Source organism: Narcine bancroftii, chromosome 13 (assembly GCF_036971445.1).
Source record: "Narcine bancroftii isolate sNarBan1 chromosome 13, sNarBan1.hap1, whole genome shotgun sequence".
NCBI classification, from domain to species: Eukaryota; Metazoa; Chordata; class Chondrichthyes; order Torpediniformes; family Narcinidae; genus Narcine; species Narcine bancroftii.
The window spans coordinates 22,037,207-22,057,140 of NC_091481.1; the positions used below are offsets into that span (position 1 = coordinate 22,037,207).

At 42.6% G+C, this 19,934-nt stretch overlaps 1 long non-coding RNA gene across 3 annotated transcripts in view; it reads right to left on the reverse strand.

Annotated features, from left to right (window-relative positions):
• Positions 1–16,853, reverse strand: part of LOC138747859 (uncharacterized) — a 33,336-nt gene extending 16,483 nt beyond the window's left edge. For all 3 annotated transcript variants that reach the window (XR_011347695.1, XR_011347693.1, XR_011347694.1), the window contains exons 1-4: positions 16,690–16,853; positions 16,299–16,366; positions 13,413–13,611; positions 2,202–2,275 (exon numbers count right to left, since the gene is read on the reverse strand). This is a non-coding gene — a long non-coding RNA (uncharacterized lncRNA). The remainder of the gene's footprint in view (positions 1–2,201; positions 2,276–13,412; positions 13,612–16,298; positions 16,367–16,689) is intronic.
• Positions 16,854–19,934: the final 3,081 nt, after the last annotated feature.

Sequence of the window (19,934 nt, forward strand, 5' to 3'; positions counted from 1 at the left end):
GCTGCATCACATTAAGGGAATTCTCCTACGGACATCTTGGGGCCAGAGCAGAAGGATCACAGTGGCTGAGGTTTTCCTGCAGTGTAGGTGGTAATCTCAGGATTATCTATTTGGTACTTCCCAGTGGTGGATGTTTCACCCTTCGCTCCATCATCCATGCAGTTATAGGTTCCAGTGCACAGTGACTTAATCACTCAAGGTCACATAATATTAATGTTGAATTTTATGGGTTTATTTAATGTGAATAATGTTGATGCATACTCGGGCAATGTTATAAGGGCATAATACAAAAAAAATTAAACAACTTTTGAATGTTTTAGCTGAAAAAAAAATGTGGAAGTTGCTTTTATTGAGCAGTAACACTGGAGTAGCCTTACAGTGGACAAAAGTCAAAGGATTTCATGTGCTACATTCTAAATGTAGTGTTACGTTACAATAATGGAACCATTACCTTTAAAATTTGGGCATCTTCTGAGTTCCATGTATTTTTTAAATATATGCAATTCTATTTGTTCTGGAATACTCTGCCTCAAGCAGTGGCAAAATAAATTTCAAAATTGAATTTAATATGGAGTTGTAAGGCAAAATTTGCAGAGTGATGGGATCATTGGATAGCTCCTTTAGATTGAATGAGTTATTTTGTGCTGTACTACTCCCAGGTTCTATCCATAACCTCTGTGAACCATTTATACTGAATTTCATCTCCAAGAATCGAAACTAGAGACTAAATTGAGTTTGTGCTCTGTGGCAGAGCACATTTTTGTTGCTTTAACCACATTTGTTCTTCTTCACCCGGTTATAGCCAGTCTACTAGCTCCTCATCCGGAAGAGGTCACTGATAAACCTACTTGAAATTAAGGAGATAAATTTTAAGAAAGCCCGGTATCAATTTAGCAATGTCCTGGTCACGATTTGACTTCAAAAGAACGGGTTGAAAATTCTATGCAGAAATAACCGTTTTGTTTTTTGCTTACTGAAATCTTAGAGGGCACTGTGAAGAATGTGCACCTAGCCACTTAACAGAGATCAGATAAAATCTTATTTGCTCATTCCTGCAATGTGAAGTGTTATCAAGTGGAAGGGTCAGGACCTCCAGAACGCTGCTGAGATAATCTGGTCATCTAATCCTTAGTCGAGTCATCCTATACAAGTGTAACATTCAGCCAGCTAGCAAATAAATTAGTTAACGGAAGACATTGAAACTGCAAGAGAATTATCTTTAGGATTAACATTTGAGTATAATTATTCTCATTACGTCGACCACCTAATGAATAATGAGCAATCAATATCCACTCTTTTTTTTAAATTTAATAACTGATGTTATCTCCTTTTTTTAATTTGGTAGCATAACAACAGGAGGTGATTATAATAAGCTCAGGTGTCTAACAAAATTATCACTTGAGACTTCCCCAAAACACTGAAGTATCTGGAGAATTTCAAACAGCATCAACTCACACTGGAATAAATTTTCACTCTCCAGAGTCAAACTTCTGCAAACAAATATTCCATTCTAAAATTTGCCTGGAATGGATCTTGAACTTTGCATCTACAAAGTTTCTGCCGAGTCCTATCAGTGGCCCAATAAGTGGGACGTCTGGACACTGTCAAACATTGAATGTGTACTGTGACAAGTGGAATGATTTTTTTTTGCTTCACAATTTAAGTGATCAGCGATGACATCCTCAAAAGTTATACAGGACTAAATAGTGCCCTGTTGAATTCCTGAAAAAGTGGTGGAAGACCATTACCTCGATTTGGGAGGGTAGAAGTAATCAGGCCTCACCAAGAATATATATACTTATAGTCAGACATCTTTACTCAGGTCTGCAGATCTTCCAGCAATGTGGCTTCCTAACTGTCTGCTACACGTGAATGCTAGCTTTCTGTGGCTGCTTACAAAGACATGCAAGTACCCTTGACATCAGCATTTCCCAATCTCTCACCATTTAATAAAACCAGCAACTTTGCTTTTCCGACTGAACGAAATAACCTCAAATTTTCTGCACTTTGTACTGAACCTGTTGCGTTATTTCCCACTTTCCCCACTAAATGATTTTTGTTCATTCTCATCAGTACTTACTATCCCAGCGAACCAAGCTTCGCTCCCTCAACTTTGCTTAACAGGCAATAAGAAATAAGCAAGAAGAAAGACAAAAAGGCAAATGAATACTAAATTAAGCCAATGTAAAAGTGTGCTTTACCTTGCAGCATTGTTTCTTCCAACAGACTTCCTGAGAAGCCCTTCGTCGCTGGGATTGAGAGAGGCCAGGCGCATCTGTGTGCAAGTACAAATCCAAGAATTTCAAACATGAAGTCGTTTACACAGGCAACTCCCTGCAGTTCACATGAGACTACTGGTACTTTCCCTCTAGATCCAGGCCAAAGGAAACAGTAAGTCGAACGCTGCCTATTTGCCTAAAGAGCTTGGACCAGATATTTTGAGGCTTTGTGGCTGCAAAATTAATTGCTCAGAGGCTTTCAGTGAAGGTTGTGTGTGCCTTGTATGCAAGCAATTACTTGTTGTTAATGTTACCTGCTAGCAGTACCATTGTTGAATTAGGAAGATTTATTAACAGTTATAATTTAAGTAATACATCGTGATAAACATTAGCCTGGCCTTTTCATGAGCTGTGCCCCCTGTCTGTGCCTACATCCCCCATTACCCAAACCTACCTTCACTGCACTCAGAAGGATGAACTGGCTGACAAGATAAACACAAATATTTAATGTAAACAGAAGCCAACATTCTTCCCTTCTCCCCCGCACACAACAAACCCCGCTCATGATTCCCACGCCGTATCCAAACTGGCACAAGATCTGAGAGCAATTATGAGAGCACAAAGTCGAGGGACCCACAGCAAGATCATACCATGGAGCAGCTGACAGATCTTCATCAATAAGTTTGGGACTTGCTCATTCACACAAGAATCCTGAAGCTAACTGGTTATTATCCAGGAAACTATTGGGAATGACTGCCAAAGGTCAGCACAGCCTGAATCACTGCACTCATGAAGCTTAATGGGAAGCATTAACCACTTTCTTGATTGGCTGCTGAAAGGTGCACAGGAATTTTAAGGACCAATCAGGCACACTCAAACGTTTTGCATTCCACCATTAAAAAAAACATATGCCCTGCATTTGTTTTGCATGATATTTGTGTGGAGTCCATTCCTCGCTTGGTGGATGAGCTGTCAGAAGAGGACATGATTGGCAAATCACCCACCCTGGGCCACAGCAAACCAGCCTGTATTCACAGAGTACGTTTAAAATGGTAAAGGCTCCCCAAGTACTTCACAACAATAAATAAAATACTTCACTGCCATGCATTGGTCCTCCAAGCAGTGGTCTTTTGATAGCAAGCAGCTTCAGCTGACTTCCCCTCAATGCACTTGGCTATTGTTGAATGGATTTAGAAAAACAAGCATATTATTGCCTGTAATGTTTGCCTGTAATGTTTGTGATATAGTTCGGTGCTTGTACTCGCACGCATATTTCCATCCATTATATTATGCTGTTTGACAAGCCAACTGCACCGTAATGGATTTGCTGTGCAACCATTTAGTTTGTTGTGAATACTAATTTTGCTCAGAAAATTTGAGATGAAGGTCATTTAGATTTAGTGTATGGTGCGCAGACTGAGGCAGTAACTGTAAATTATGCTCTTACAGAGCACGATTGAAATTAATTGCCTAAATTTGTTACATTTTGTTTAAAATCAGTTTATAATTTACAATGCACTGTGATCTTGCATCTGCAAGCAGTTATAATAAAGGAGCAAGATCCCGATGGAACTTCTTCAGTGGCGTAACAAATGATACAGGATTATAGGTTTGCAGTATGTGTAACCTCCTCTCTGTTTACATACTGCAGTGCAAAATCAGATGAATTATTATAGCATTTTATTTCGTCAAAATGTTCCACTATTTCTCAGGCATGTAACAGCCCATCTCCTCAGACATGAAGTTTCTGTTCATTCCGATGCACCGTCTTCTCCTCATTCCTACAAAGGTTTCTTTTTAATTATTCTTTTCTCTTCAGTAATGAGAGATGGTGTGAACTGAAAATGAAGTCGGTAGTACTGGGTTGAGAACGTGAGTCCTAAAGGGGTGACAGGAGGAGAGAAGCAGAGAGCAACAACTCCTTATTTAGCAACCATTAGGTGAAGGACGTGACTGGAATCCAAAGAAATATGTACTTGTATGGAAAAAGGATTCTGAAATGTTCTGGAAAGCTGGAACCTTTTGTGTTTTAATCTGCTACTTGTGATCCACATAGTAGACCCTGTTGTTTTGAGACTAGCTCTTGTAGCCGTGCTTCTTGCTGTAAGAGAGTTCTTACGCTTTGCAAAGCAATAATCAAGCACGATGAAATTTGTAACCATAGTTGCTTTTGTTTGTCAAGTAACTTTTGATAGAGTAACTTTTCTACATTGAAGAAACTTCCCAAACTTCCAGCATGTTGAGGAGAGGGAAGAACATCATAAAGTGGAGGAAGAGTTTGAGAAGTATCTATGACCAGTGCCCTTCACTGCCTGAGATCTCAAAAAGAAACTGATCAAGTGCTTCACCTGTATCAGCCCTCCCATCCTGTCTCTCCAGAAATACCCTCCACCCTCGTTATCCTTTCCAGCTCCATTCAATTTACTTCACGTCTTGCTTTCAGTTGTCAAACATGGCCAAGATTTCAGTTTAATTTCCATCAGAGTTGAACTAGGCTGACAGTCCTGAACTGTGGGAATCATGTTGGAACAGTGGGAGTCATGTTTTTTTTCTGGGGAAAAAAAAACTAAGGCATTGTATTGACAAAGTTCAGGAGGGTTAATCCAGAATCGTGTTTCCATTGATCCCTCAGCCAACATTACAGGAAAAGAGAGAATATCTGGACATCAACACATTTGGGGTGGCATGGATAGCTTAATGGTTAGCGCAATATTGTCACAGCGCCAGCGATCCAGTAAAGAGTTTGAATCCTGTGCTGTCAGCGTGGATTTCCTCCCACCACTCAAAACACATTGGGGTTGTAGGTCAATTTGGTCGCTAAAAGGGCCTGCTACCGGCCTGTATGTCTAAGTTAAAATTTATAATCAAACTAAAACACACTGCTGACTGAGAGAGCCAAATTTTCACAAATCGGAAACCACGGTTCTTTTATTGCATCAGTGGCTATTTTAAGAAGTACTTTACTGGCTATAAAGCCCAGTACTCCAATAAGGGCACGCCGAGGAGGTACAGTGTGGCAGGACACTTTGGATCAATCCGAGCAGCCCTAAATTGCTTTATAATATTCACAACCCTCCATAAAAAATGCTCAGTCCAGAAATGACACAACAGATCAAAAACCCTTCTGAATAGAAGATTGAGTGACCCAGAGCTTATGTTCACATCCCTTTGGGCCTGGTTATTTTTATAACTTTCAAGAGACTTTTGTCCAGCTCCAAAGTTCCCAAGTTTCAAATTGTACTGACGTCACCAAACCCTTTTTTAGCAATAAGTAGGAACTTGGAGTAATAAAGCCTGGCCTTTATAAAGCACTGCTCTGGGAGCCACACTTCAGCAAGGCTCATTGAGCTGGTGTGAGGAAGATAAATCTTGGTTACATTTTGGGCTTCAGGCTTTGGCTACGAGGCAAGATGAGAGGAACTGTGACTACTTTAATGGTCCTCATTCCAGTTTTCCTTCTTATTAAAAAATTGCGAAGAGTGGAGCCCAGTTGCCTAAAGCAAAGTTTTTCAGGTAGCACCAGGTCAACCACTTGTCTCTTGGCTAACGTTTGGTACTCTGCAGGCCAGGAAAAGAAAGTAGCCAGAAACTCAAAAAAGAAAAACAAATGATTTTTGTTTTCATTGAGGAATTGTTTTCAATTAGGAATTTTAAAATTCCTTATTTTAAAATCAAGATGAGCCAACTCTACTTATTCTCCCTAACGTGGTTAATACACCCAAGTAAGAAGCAAGGGAGAGTTCTATACAATCACCCAACATAGAATGTTGGGTGGACCAGAGTGATAATTCTATCACCAAAGAACAGTTGCCCATAAAACTGTAGACTTCTTTCACACCAGAAACATCCACTAGCACATGACCAACCATCCTGGACACTTCTCGAGCACAGAATGCACACAGAGCTTTTCTCATGGTCAATAACTTGCAGGCATTACACGTGTCTGTATTTTCCTTTCAGCATCTAAAAAGCAATGATAACACTTTTATCAACAATTAACTACATTTAAGTTGAATTTTTCATGAAAAACTCTTTAAGATCCAGCCTGCGCAGGCACATTTTTTTGCTAGCTGACAATCGCTCCATCCTACGGGACTGACAAAGAGATACGTGATTCTTTTACATTCATATTTTAGAAACCAACTGAAAAAAGTTCAATTTAAATAATTGTTTTTTCTGAATGGCTTGACTGACTGAACAACTTAATTTAATTTTTGTAGGTCCATAAAGATGCATGAAGAAAGCAATAGTTTCAAATTATAACTATCCCCACGGGCAGAAAAAAGAGGCTAAATTACAGGTAGAACTTAACATAACCTCTTCTGTCTATTTATGCAAGTTTGATCTGTTCATAAAAATATTGACTTTTCCTCAATATATAATCACAATTAAGATTCATCCAGGTTTTTCATTGTTTGCATATCAAGCTTTGCAGCAATCTGCATTAAAATGGTCAGCTTTATACCCACTGCAGTTCAATATAATGTAGTCTGGTGCTGATAGAAGTTCATCACCTGAATACATCTGAAATCCACTGAACTTGCATTCTCTCTGGAAACACTGGACAACAAAGATGTTGCTTCCAGAATACTTTTGGGTGTATTTTATCCATTTTGGGCTGCTGATCACCTTAAAACTTTCTGATCACATACAATTTCTTAAATATAACCTATTTTTGTGATTTCCTGTCATATTCAAAGTCCTGCTTCAAGCACACAAATCCACAAAGTGCAACACGTCATTGAAAATTCATTTTCTGCATTCGCACTTGGACTTCTTCCCTGCTGAAGTACAACACGAAAGGCTGCAGACACTGTGATTGAAGTAAAACCCAATGCTGGAGAGACTGAGCAGGTCAAACAGTGTATATGGCAAAGATAAAGAGACATAACCAACATGGCCTGCTTTTCCCTCCACATCAAGCTATGAGCAAAATGTAGGAAGGCACCTGAACAAAATGGGGTGGGGTGGGGTGGGGAAGGTGGGAGTCAAGGGAGGGGCCCAATCCCAAAGGCAGGAGATAATAAGTGGATATGGGAGGAAGGGCTGGCTCTGTGAATGGAGAAGGAATTGGGTGGAGAGCTGGAGGAAAGAAGACAAAGGGAAGAGGAAGGGTGGGAGAAATGGTGAGTCAGTTAACAGAAACTGGAGAAGTCAATGTTAATGCCATCTGATTGGAGGGTGTCCAGAGAAAAAAAATCAAGTGTTGCTCCTCCAGTTTACAGTTTGTCTTGGAGGGACAGGACACAAGGCCATGGACAGACAAGTCAACATGGGAGTGGGCGCAGAATTGAAATAGTTGGCCACTGGGAGATAGCTGTCACTGATACAGACAAAGCAAAAGTGCTCAGCTAAGCAATCTCCCAGACTGCATCAGACTCTCTGATGTAGGGAAGGCCGCAAAGAGAGCACCAGATGCAGTAAATAACTTCCACGGATACACAAGTGAATTGTTACTTCATTGAAAGGACTGTTTGGGACCCTGAATAGTGGTGAGAGAGGGGGGTGTGGGCACAAGTGTGCAGCTGCAGAAGAAGGTGCCAGGGGACAATTGGTGGGAAAAGGATGAGTGAAATGGAGTCATGAAGGGAGGAGTTCCTACGGAAGGCAGGGAGGGGAAGATGTGTCTGGTGGTGGATCAAGTTGTAGGTGGCAGAAATTACAAAGGATGAATGCGGAGGTTGGTGGGGTGATAGGTGAGGATAAGGGGAATCATGTGTTTGTTACATCTGGGGATAGAGGGGGAAATGCAGGTAAGGGCTGAATTGATGGTGGTGGAAGGGAAGCCACAATTGCAGAAGGAGGACACTTCAGATGATCTGGACTGGAGGACCTCATCTTGGGAGCAGATGGCCAACCACTTTAATTCTGCCCCATTTTTAGGTCAGTTGAACGAATGGAATGTGTCAGAATCATTATACGATTAAACATCCTAAATTCAATAAAAGTTAATTGAATGTCTCTCCAACTTCCTACGTGATATAGAATATCTTTAATTACCTTTGTGTTCAGCTTGAAGTTGTCTATCATAATCCTCAATTTCTTTCAGGAAGCAAACCTTGGGGAAAAAATGCGTTGTCCAGTGAAATTGACTTGGATGTTTAATGCTCTGGTTTGTAAAATAACTGCTGCCTTTTATTGGGTGGCACAGTTAGTAGCGGCATGGCCTCACAGCACCAGAGACCTAGGTTCAAGACTGACCATGGATGCTATCTGTAGGGAGTGTGCATGCTCTCCTTCTGATCATCTTGGCTTCCTCTGTGCTAGGATTTCATCCTGCATCCCAAAGATGTGATGCATGTTCACTGGCCATGCTACATTATCTCTTGTCTGTAAAATCTGGTGGGAAACGAAGAGTTATGTGAAGAAAACAAAAAGTAGAGTTTCCAAAATCACGGTGGTAGAGCAGCAGTGGATTGAGAGAGCTCCCCGTAACAAGGATCATAAAAGATAAAACAGATAGAATCCCATAGAAATCAGTAGGATATAGACACAAAAGTCTATGCATTAAGAAAATTAGGGAGAAAAATAGAGAAAAACTCACCTCATAATGAGGAGGAGACCAACACTAGGCCTGCCAAAGGCCAAAAACAATGACATCAGCACCTGAATGAAGGAGCCCCTGTCAGGAAGAGAGGTCATTGGAGGAGGCAAGCAAGGAGAAACCAGGGGAGAGTGACCCAGGACACTGTTGGGAAAGGGCCATGACCAAGGCGGCAGGAGCACTGTCAGGTGCGACACGAATGGAGGCCTGAGGTTGGGGAGTCGGGCCAGCACTGAGTTGTGGGAGATACAAAGCTGCAAAGAGTAGTGGGAAACTGGAAGATTGGGATAACTTTAAGAGACAACAAGGGGTTACAAAGCAGGTAACAAGAAATGGGAAAAAGGATTATGAAAGTAAATTGGCACAAAATATAAAAACAGAAAGCAAAAAATGTTATAAATATATAAAACGGAAGAGGGTGGCCAGAGTTAACATAGGACCCTTGGAGGATGAGAAAGGAAAACTGGTAGCAAAAAATGAGGAAATGGCCGAGGCATTGAACAAATATTTTGTGTCAGTCTTCACGGTGGAAGACACGTCCAGCAAGCCCAAGTGCGGAGTTAAGGATGCGAATGTTGGGGAAGTCCTTGATAAAATAGTTGTTACAAAGGAGAAACTAATGGGACTAAAGCCAGACAAATCACCTGGTCCTGATGATATGCATCCAAGGGTTCTGAAGGAAATGGCAGAAGTTATAGTTGATGCATTGGTGGTCATATACCAAAATTCCTTGGATTCTGGGCAGGTACCGGCAGATTGGAAGACAGCAAATGTCATGCCACTTTTTAAGAAGGGATGTAGGCAGAAGACTGGAAATTATCGGCCAATTAGCTTGACGTCTGTAGTTGGAAAAATGCTTGAAGCCATCATTAAGCATGAAATAGCGAAACTTTTGGAACGTAAGGATTCAATCAGGCAGACGCAGCATGGTTTTAGAAAGGGAAGATCTTGTTTGACAAACTTGTAAGGATTCTTTGAGGATATAATGGGTGCGGTGGATAGAAAGGAACAGGTTGATGTATATTTGGATTTCCAGAAAGCGTTTGATAAGGTACCGCACAAGAGACTTATCAGTAAGTTACAGGAAAGTGGAGTCCGGGGAAGTTTATTGGCATGGATCGAAAATTGGTTGTCTGACAGGAGGCAGAGAGTCGGGATAAGTGGAAGTTTTTCAGGTTGGCAGAGAGTGGTAAGTGGGATGCCGCAGGGGTCGGTGCTAGGCCCACAACTGTTCATCATTTGCATTGATGACTTGGAGGAGGGGACAAAATGTGGTGTAGCCAAGTTTGCGGATGACACCAAATTGAGTGGAAGAGCAAATTGTAATGAGGATGTGGAGAGTCTGCAGAGGGATATAGTTAAGCTGGATGAGTGGGCAAAGGTCTGGCAGATGGAGTACAATGTTAGTAAGTGTGAGGTTATCCACTTTGGCAAGAAAAATAAAAGAGCTGAATATTATTTAAAGGGTGAAAAACAACAGCATGCTGTTGTGCAGAGGGACTTGGGAGTGCTTGTGTATGAATCGCAAAAAGTTAGGTTGCAGGTGCAGCAGGTTATTAAGAAGGCAAATAGAATGTTGGCCTTCATTGCTAGAGGAATTGAATTCAGGAGTAGAGAGGTAATGTTGCAACTGTATAAGGTACTGGTGAGACCGCACCTGGAGTACTGTGTCCAGTTCTGGTCTCCATATTTGAGGAAGGATATACTGGCTTTGGAGACGGTCCAGAGGAGGTTTACTAGGTTAATCCCTAGGATGAAAGGGTTGACTTATGATGAAAGATTAAATCATCTAGGATTGTATTCGCTCGAGTTCAGAAGAATGAGAGGAGATCTTATAGAAACATATAGGATTATGAAGGGTATGGATAGGATAGATGTAGGAAGGTTTTTTGAGCTGGCTGGGGAAACTAAAATGAGAGGACACAGTCTCAAGATTCGGGGGAGTAGATTTAGGACAGAGATGAGGAAAAATAGTTTTTCCCAGAGAGTAGTGAATGTTTGGAATTCTCTATCCAGGGAAGTGGTTGAGGCTGCTTCATTAAACATATTTAAAATTCGGTTAGATAAATTTTTACAAGATAGAGGAATTATGGGATATGGGGAGAAGACAGGTAGGTGGAGTTAAGTCATAAATTAGATCAGCCATGATCTTATTGAGTGGCGGAGCAGGCTCGATGGGCCATTTTTGGCCTACTCCTGTTCCTACTTCCTATGTTCCTATGTTCCTATGAGATGTCAGTGGCATCTGAGGGCAAAGCCATGCAGGCCGGCTATTGAGTCGAGCTCGCTGGAGGAGGCAAGCGAGAGGGACTGACCCTGGGTGCCAGGTGAGGCCTGCGACCGAGGTGGCAGGAGCATTCCACATCCGAGGAAGCAGGAGTGCTGTTGGGAGCAGGAAAGTGTTGGGAGAAGGCCACAACCAAGATGGTGGGAGCACTGTCGGGGGCAACACGAGTGAAGGCCTGAGGTCGAGTGAGCTTGGCCAGCACCAAGATACCAGCTACGTCAGTGGAGGTGGAGGAAAAGACCCCACAAGGCCAAGAAAAGAGGGACAACCGATAAGGTGGCTCCATCCGACGAGTGCGAAGAGGTCCGGTCAGAGGGCATTTGTGGCGTCGGGCCTGGTGGACTCCAGAAACAGACAGCAGGAAAATCATGTGGCTGGGTGGCCTGGAGTCGGAAAGCGAGATGGAGAAGAATAAAGAGGAAGATCAAGGGGGTAAAAGAAAGACAATACAAAGAAGTGAAAGGCAGAGAAAGGAGGCAGAGGGCCTGATAACTATTGCAAAAGAAATATTGGAGGTCATTGACCAAATCAAAAAAAGAACTTTGGAGACACTGATGGCAGGGCAGGGCAGGGGGCAATTAAAGAAAGATTGGATAAATCGACAGATAGGGTATTGGAAACGGAGGAGAGATGTGAGAGGGTGGAAGAAAGTTTGGATAAGAAGGAAAATGAAATGGATGTGTGGGAGGATATGGGAGAAGATAGAGAAAACCTCAGGAGGAGGAATAATGTTAAGATTATGGGGATAAAGGGGGACTTGGAGAGGAGAGACACGGTGGCGTTACTGAAAAAATAGATCCCCAATATACTGGGAGGGAACCAATTGAAAATAATCTAAAAATAGAATGGCCCGCCAGTCTTTTGTGTATCCACAGGTCTGATTTACTTCATCTGGTGCTTCCTTTGTGGTCTTCTCTACATCAAAGAGACTGGGCGCAGACTGGGGGATCATTTCGCTGAGAACCTTTGCTCCGTCCATACCAGTGACAAAAACTGGTATTTCAGTGCTGCATCACACCCACATGTCTGTCCATGGCCTTGTATACTATCTCAACCAAACCACCCGCAAATTGGAGGAACACCACCTGATTTTCCAACTGGGCCCTCTCCAGCCAGATGGCATCAACCGACTTTTCTGGTTTCTGCCAACCTGCTCTCCTTTTCCCCCTCCCCAGTTCTCCTCCCTCCCTTCCCCTGGCCATCCCTGCTCCCCTTGATCGCTGCTGCCCCCTCCCTCCCTTCTCCACCTATCACCTCCTGCCTTTGCAACCACTGCTCCCCTTTACTCTTTAGTTTGGACGTCTGCATCCTTTTTGCCATACCTTGATGAAGGGCTCAAGCCCGAAACATTGGTTCAGTATTTTTACCTTTGACCAGTTGAGTTTCTCCAGCATTGTGGTTTTACTTCAACTGCTGTGTCAACAGATTTTCATGTTTTACTTCTGATTGCTTGTCTTGTCTGGTTTGGAAATTCAAGTGCTCAGGAATACAGAAGACTGCACAAATTGACCAATCTAGCCAGGACCATCGTGGCCACCGATTTCTATAGATGCTGTATCAAGGTGGCAACCAATATCATCAAGGACCCCTATCACACTGCTGAAAAATCTCTTCTCACTGCTACCTTCAGACAGAAGGTACAGTAACCTGAAGACAGCCAACTCCACGTTCAAGATTTTATTTTCCAATAGCTATCAGGATCTTGTAACTTTGTTGAGCCTAACCATAAACTGCACGGGGACTGCCAAAAGATCTGCCTGCACTGCTAAATTACCTCTTATCTTTTCCTTGCAACTATGGATATTTATCTATCTACCTTTCTATTTATTTATTTTTCCTGTCTCATGCCAACATTGTCATCATTTATTTAAACAATTGTAGATGCATCTTATGTACCTGTTTGCCTGCATGAAGTTGGAATTTTAATGCATCTGTGCATTCCTGTACTCTTGTAAAGACAATAAACTCTCATTTTATCTCATATAATTTGATAGGCCAGTGAATATCCTCATACTATTTAAAAATACCTTAAAACTTTAAAAAAAAATGATAGTTTATCACAAAGCACATGTTATTTTAGAAATTCAAGTTGTCTGGAACTTGTAGCTCCCCCTCAAAACCATTCTTCTCCCTCAGACTTCATGGAGTCACTAAATCCTGTGACAGATTCACCAGATTATTGGTCACAGAAAAAGGGGCAACATGGTTCGTGTAGTGGTTACCGCAACGCTATTGTAGCACCCGCGATTCAGGTTCAAATCAGGAGTTGTCCGCACATTCTCCCTGGGTCTGCATGGGTTTCCGCCAGGTGCTCCAGTTTCCTCCGACCTCTCGAAACGTACAGAAGTTTAAGGTTAATTACCATATTTTGGCAGCTCTTGCTCGTGGGCCAGAATGGCTGTATGCATGTCGAAATTTCACTGCTGTGTCCTATGAAGATGGAAGTCCAAGAGGAATCTGTTTTAGATGCTCAGTGAAAATGCCAGACTTGTGGACCTCCAGAGGTTTGGGATTGAACTTGAGTAGTCCTCACAAATATTCGGAATGCCAATTGGCCTTTACTGCAAAAAATGAAAGGGTTTGCATTACGATTGAGAAGACAAAGTGCAACAGAAGAGGAACGACCGAACATCATTCTTATATGGATCAATTTAACTCTTTTCCACTTATTTTTGAATTGAAATCCTCGATATTCTATCTGATAAAACTCCCTTGACTAGACCTACTACGATAACAGTTCAACAAAGCAGCTCAATGGCACCTTTGAAACCAATTAAGGATGTTGAATAGATGGTGCTTTGTAGAGACACTTGATTTGCACGAGAGTCTAAAGTCATTTGAACCAGTTTAATCCTTGACATTACTTCTTTGCACTTTCATGAACTGACGGAGTTATCTCTATTGTTAGCAGTTACAAAATAAATTTCTCGTTGAGAGGCAAACCTGGGTAGGATTTACACAGTTAACAATGATAAGGCACTGTGGAGTTCATTGCAAGAGTGGGATCTGGATATACAGAAACAAAATTGCTTGTAAGTAGCATCACACATAGATAGGGTTGGAAAGAGAACTCTTGGCGCATTGGCCTTCATAAATCAAACTATTGAGTACAGGAGTTTGGATATTATGCTAAAGTTGAATGAGGCATTGATGAGATCAGATTTGGAGCACTGGATGCAGATTTCGTCACCTAACTACAGGAAAGATATCAATAAAGATTGCAGAAAAAAAATTACACAGATGTTGCTAAGACTTGAGGAGCAGAGATAAAGGGAAAGGTTGAACTAGTTAAGTCTTTGTTCACTAGAGAATCAGAGAAGATTTGATAGGGTAAGACAAAATTATGAGTGGTATAGACAGGTGGAACTTCTTCGATCAGAGGTTGATGAAGTATGGAACGAGCTGCTTGTGAAAATGGTGGATTCAGATTTGATTTCAATGCTGAAGAGAAATTTGGAGGTGCAGAGGCCTATGGTTCAGACACAGGTTAATGGGTCTAGGCAAAGTATTAGTTCAGCGTGGACTAGGTGGGCCAATGGGTTTGTGTCTGTGCTGTCATGTTCTCTGCCTCTATTTTAGCAACTTAGCAAGGAGCATTCAAGACACAGTTATTATAGTGACCATAGACAAAGAGCAAAAAACCAGCCAGGATTTACCTTCCTGTTCATTATTCAATGATTCCTGCTGAAGTCTTTCAACCAGTTGTGCCAGAGCAGCACATCAATGAATAAATAAATGGACTGATTTATTTGGATTTAATTTTTGCTTGAAGAGGCAGGGGAGAGACACAAGTGGGCATTTTCATTTACAGGGTACTTTAAAAAAAAACCTTATTGGTCTCTATGTGGGGCAAAACATACTGGGAAATGCTGGTTGTACCATGTCAAACAACCAGCATGTTTGTGTTTTCAATACACATGAACCCTCCTTGGAAATGGGGATCACCAATAATGAAGAGATTCAATTGGACCAGCCATAATTCTAAATTAAATTCAAGAACAGATCAGAGACTGGGTATCTGCAGTGTACAATTCATATTTGACATCATAAACAACAGCTCCAACTGCACTCGAGAAGCTTGACGTCGTTCAAGACAGAACAGCTTGCTCAGGTTCATGCATCTCCAGAATAATGAACATGAGTGACCATTAAATAGAAAGCCATTTACAAACTGATCTGAAACATTTCTGTAATTTGATGCATTACTGGCAAAAACTCATCGTGGCAGCAAACATATTAGTCGAAATTGTTTGAACATAGAAATGGCTCAGCAAGACTGCACAGCAAGTCTGCTATCGAGTCCCGCAGGAATTACAAAGCCAAGAGGAAGCCATTACAAGTGTTCTCTGCAGCCGTGGTGAAAAAGCAAACTTAAGCAATCAATTAGATTATTGAATTTACATGATGAAAGGATTATCTGAAGTTCTGTTAAATTATGGTCAAAAAAAAGAACTGCTTGTTTACTTTCTACTGAAGACACACTGCCAATTGAGCTTTAAATACATTTATACTGGCCTAGAAATGGTGAGTGCAATGCCAGTTCCCAATAGATGACCTGCAAAAAAAGGATGGGAAAAAGGTCAGTAAAAAATGCTCTCTGAATTGTGCACTTAAAAAATCAACAGCACGGTTCCCAAAAAGAGCTGCCTGCTGAGCTAACAACTGTGATATGCTGGGAAACTGGTCAGAAAGCAAGGAGCAGAGAGATCTGAGTCAATCTGCATCGTTCACTGGAAGAGGCAGGGAGGCCAAACAAAACCCTTCTTCAAAGAGGCAAGTTGTGCAAAGGCAAGGAAGTCTCAACGAACCTTTACAAAACAGTTCAGGCATAATTAGTCTCACATGGAGTTAACGCAGTTTTTGGAAAGATCCAAATGTTTTAGAGACGGTGTAACAGAGAATTACAAAAATAATTCCAAGAATGAGGATGTTCAGTTCCATGGAGACACTGATATTCTTCTTTTTGGAACTGAAAGCTTGCAAAGGGGTCTGATAAAAGTAATTTAAAATAAAACCATGACAGTTGTGGACAGAGTTGTCCACAGAGATGGAGAGAACTTGTTCCCATTCATGAACAAAGGCAAAAATGAATTGGCAAAATGACCCAAGGCGAGAAGAAAAACTCTCTCTCGAGCAATGTGATTAGCATCCCTGAGGATGGGGGTGAGTGGGGTGGGAAGAACAGTGGGAGTAGCTTCATTTGTAATATTTAAAGAACAGGAAAAGCTTGAGAGTGAACGTCACAAACCTGATATGAAAATGGGCCAAGTTTTCTTCCAGAGATTCTGAACACTTGCAATGACTGCAAGATGGATGCTATGCAAACAATTAAAAGAATGAACTCACTCATTCTTCCACATAATAGTGTAGATATTTTATTGAGTAAATCCTTTCTTTTTCCCCAGACCCACCTCCTTGCCTTTCCTATTTGCTCTAAACCTGCATGTGACTGCAATGCTCCTCACTTTCCTTTCCCTGAGCCCCGTGCATGTAGGTGAACCACCACGCTGTTCCAAATCCCCTTTCGAGCCCACGCACGCATTACATTTCTCATGGGTCGCCCAGATGCATCACTACAACAACTGGCTCCACTCAATGCCCGCGCAAGTATGCAACCTTGATCCCACCCCCACTCCCACCCTTTGAGTCATGCTGGATCTGTCCTGCTACATTATGATCTGGCCCAATTAGTCAAGTACTGCAAGGTGGTCAATGGATGATCTGACTGGCAGGGGTCCAGCTGTTTCTTTGCTGTTGGCACTGATGAAGAAGGAGAATGCTCGATGAACACCAGCATCAAACGGTCATTAGAGACAAAGTCAGAATTCTTGTTCCACCAGGTCACAAAACTTTTCGGGTGGCATTGTATGACCTCATAAGGGGCATTGTAAACATGCTGGTGTGGCTTGTTAGCAGTGTCATGTCAAAAGAAAACGTGCAATATTGTAAATCAGCCAGCACACACGGCAGTTGACATACATCGCATATGAAGTGCCCTAAGCAATCACATGCTCTCCCATAGTCAATCAACATAGTTGGATGGTTCATACAGAGCAGTCATTGTTCACGGTTCAACAAATTCAAAGAGTCAGTGCGGTATCATAAACTGCTAGAACTTTTGAGATGCGTTCGGCAAACCAAATGGTATTGGAAGAAATGCTAATGTGTTAAAAGGAGTAATCACCACTGTCTTGGCAATATCACCAGGTTCCACCCGATCTGATAGTAGGGGTGAACCAGGTCTAGTTTTATGAATATCCATTTGCCATGAAGGTTCGCTGATAAATCCTGTAAATTTGGAATACTGTATTGATGGGGGATGGTGGCATTGTTCAGCACACGGAAATCACCGCACTGCCACCTATCTCCTGGAGACTTCTTCAGGACCATATGCAGCGGTGATGCCCAAGCAGCCATCAGATCTATGAACTGTTTCCAGCTTCTGCATCTGATTTCTCAGCTTTCACGATCTTAAGATGACCAGACAGCCATGCTGCAACCGGAGGACCAAGGGTCCCTGTGTGGTAGGCTACTGCATATTTGATGTTCCCCCCGTCGACATGACTGGGTTAGTAAGAGAGTGAAATGCTTGAACAACCCTCAGAACGAGCAGGTGCTAGGTTGGAGGCTGGTCAGGTGAGTGACAACCCTCGAGGGCCGACAAATGCAGCTCATTTGCATACAGATATGGTGGTCCACTACATAGTGATTCTTCAAGCCCACCAACAGGGAACAATGACGGAAAATCCAGTCCTACGATGGAATTCACGATGTTCGTGACTCTGAAAACCCACTGAAATGGCTTACTGAGACCGAACTCAAGCACGAGTGACCTCTGGCCTTATGCCTGAATATCAGAGTTGTTTGCGGCAGACAGAACACATGACGTGTTAGGGTGCCTGCACTCTTGGGATGTTGGAGGGACCATTGAGATTTCTTCACTAGAATCAACAAGAAATTAACTACCAGAGAGACTTGAGCAAAAGATGATGGCTGAATTCCCCACGGCCAGTAGATGCCTCTACAGCTGGGCCTTACTGCTTCCCGCATGCTGTTTGCACAACCAGCCTGCAGCACCTAATTTCCAGTGCTTCCAATATAACGTGCGTCCCTTCTGCTGTGTCTCTGACCCACACAATTCCAGTTAGGCTAGAAACAGGGGTTAATTCCAATGGGTGGTTAAAGCCTTAACTTGCACACTGAGTGCTACCATTTGCTGCTTGAATGGCATGCTGAGCAACGCCACTTGTTGTTTCAGCTCGGTTTTCACCTGCTGCATTGAAGAGGTTGGGTCCATAACAAGGTTGGCGTGTCTTGCTAATTTGTCGAGGGTGGAGACACGAAAGACACCTACCAGGTGTCTTCGAACTCGAGTAAGCAAACAGCGGAGGAATCGGTTTCCATACATCTCCTTCAATAGGCTCTTCTCCAGCCAGCCTGTGCCATCTTCTCAGCATCTGTGACGGCCTCCTGTCGCCCAGGCTGTCGTCGGCTGGCAGTTCCACAATGCGAGACTCCTAGGACGGCTACGTTCACTTCAAAATAGCTGCCTTAAGGATGTCATGAAGGAAGTTGTTGGCTGGATTAACTTGAACGTCTTCCACTTTGCAATCTGCTCTGGGAGGCGCCCCGAACGCAAACTGAATTTTGACTTCTGACGTCATTTACTGGGGAGAAATGTGCCTCAAGGATCGAAAATCATGTCTGCACATTGTTGGTTAAAAAGGAGGTAGTGGTTTTATTTTTGTGCCTTTCCAACTTTTCTTAGAAGGTGCTGTGAACCAACAGGGTCACCACTTGTAGCGAATGAAAGACAGATGCTACCCAATTAATACACTCACTCGTTCAACACAAAATGGTGTCAATATTTTATTATTCAAGTAATTCCCTTCTCCCAGAAACTACACCACACATCCCCCTGCCTTTCTCATTTGCTCTGTACCCACAGATGGCGATACTCCTTACTCTCCTTCTGAGCCCTGAACATGCACACGAATCACCATACTGTTCCCCATTCTGACCCATGCATGCACGTTACAACTCTCGCACGTCACCACCAGTGAGCAGCTCTACTCAAGGCCCACGTGGGTATGCAACCATGACAGAGCAGCAGTATAGTGGGCTTTCTTGGATGTGAGAGCAAGTGACATGGTGGCAGGTGTAAGTGCACACTAAAGTGACTGGGCACCCCACCCCCTCGACAGGAATTAGTGATTTGCAACAGGAATATCACCTACAACGCACGTCGTCTCTGAAATGACTGCAATGGAGTGGAGACAGTCGCCCACCTCTTTGATGAATGCAGATTGCGTGAAGGATGCAAGGGTCTGAGTCACGCTACATCCCCAGCAGCAGCATGACGAGGACCCACTGATCTAAGGCTGCTCCCAAGGTTGCACACAGAATCAGAACTGCTGGAAGAACATCAGCTCAGTGAAAAACACACTTTGGTTTGCCTGAAACCTGTTGGTCTTTCAGCAAATGAAAATTTGGACATTCCAGGCTACAAGAGTACATGCTGAGAGATGCACTGAGGCTTGGCGCAGCCAATGCAAAGGCATTGAGGGGGCAGGACCACAGTCTAGAGTCCTCTCATTACCAGATATTGAGGGACTGAGACTGAGGGAAAGCCTCTCAAACGACAGAGGGAGGAGAAGTGACAAGGTGCCACAGTGGTGGTAATAGTATAAATGGAATCGAATGTAACAGGGCACAGTGATGGGAATGTATGGATATGAAAGCAAGAGTGGGAACAGATTCTGAATGTTCACAATAAAGTATTTACAAAAGGGAAACCGGTCTACTTTTGGTTAAAAGCAAATTTGCCCAGGAAACATGCTCCAGACAATCATAAACTTTACTGAAGTGGACTGTGGCTGCAAGT